This window comes from Octodon degus, unplaced genomic scaffold, assembly GCF_000260255.1.
Source record: "Octodon degus isolate 3935 unplaced genomic scaffold, OctDeg1.0 scaffold00071, whole genome shotgun sequence".
Lineage (NCBI taxonomy): Eukaryota > Metazoa > Chordata > Mammalia > Rodentia > Octodontidae > Octodon > Octodon degus.
The window spans coordinates 10,862,863-10,863,979 of record NW_004524647.1 but is presented as its reverse complement, the minus strand read 5'-3'; positions in this window follow the sequence as shown (position 1 = coordinate 10,863,979).

Below are 1,117 nucleotides of genomic sequence, written 5' to 3'. Positions count from 1 at the left end.
CAATAAAATTATGGAAAAAAATAAAAATAAAAAAGAGTTATTTAGTTAAAAAAATAAAAAAAATAAAGCGCTTGCTTAGGCAGATGCGGGGGTTGGGAGTTTGATCCCCGGCGTGCCATGCTGGCCCCGCCCCTGGGACGAGCTGAGATGGCAATTGAGACTCGTTGTGGTGGTGCACGCCTGTAATCCCAGCACTCGGGAAGCTGTAAACAGTAGGATCACTACTAATCTAATCTACGAAGTGAGACCCTGTACACCCTGTGCACCCTGTCTTAAATACAAAAAAAAAAGAAAAGAAAGACCCAAATAAATAAACTCACACCCAAACCTAACAGTACCATCTTCAACCAGGCTGGTTGGGAGTTGAAAGTGGAAATCAAATGCCGATGCTGGCCCATTTTTAATGCCTAGGTGCCTGTGACCTCTTGTCCTTGCTTCCTCTACAACATGATGCCCTTCTCCTCCTGCCGTCGTTGGGGTGGCTTGCTTGTCCTCCTCATGCTAGCTGTGCTCCCACTGGATCCCACTTGTGTGGATCCCAGTTCTTGGATGACCCCCGTCCTGGCCCACACTCCATTTGGCTGCTCAGTGTGAGAATCTCCATCCGGGTCAGGCCAACTCAGTCTTCTGAAGCTGCCGCAGTCAGCTCTGCAGACCACAAGTGTGGGCTGGGCACTCTGGACATCCAGAAAGTGATTTGTCATAGTGGCTGGTAGGCAGGTGATAGTCCTGCTGTGCTCTCGTGTGGCAGAGAGGCAAGCTCGCAGTTCCTCCTGTAAGGGCTTCCATCCCATCCATCAGGACTGGGTCCTCGCATTCCAATCGCCTCCCAGAGACTGCAGCTCCTGTTGCATCCCACTGGGAGGTTAGACCATCATTTGGAGAACTATGGGGAGTGACAGCATTTAGTGTAACACCAGGCTCAATTCTAACAAGGGCCCCGTTTGAGTCAGATCCAGACCCAGTTCCATCAGAGACATCTGTGCTGGCGTGACACTGGTGCAGAGTAAAGAAGACATGAAGGAGTTGTGGAACGACATGGTGCATAGTCACCTTTTTCAGCTCTAAACTGGTGGAGAAGAGAATCCCTAGAAATGGATTTGGCATATTTATTGTG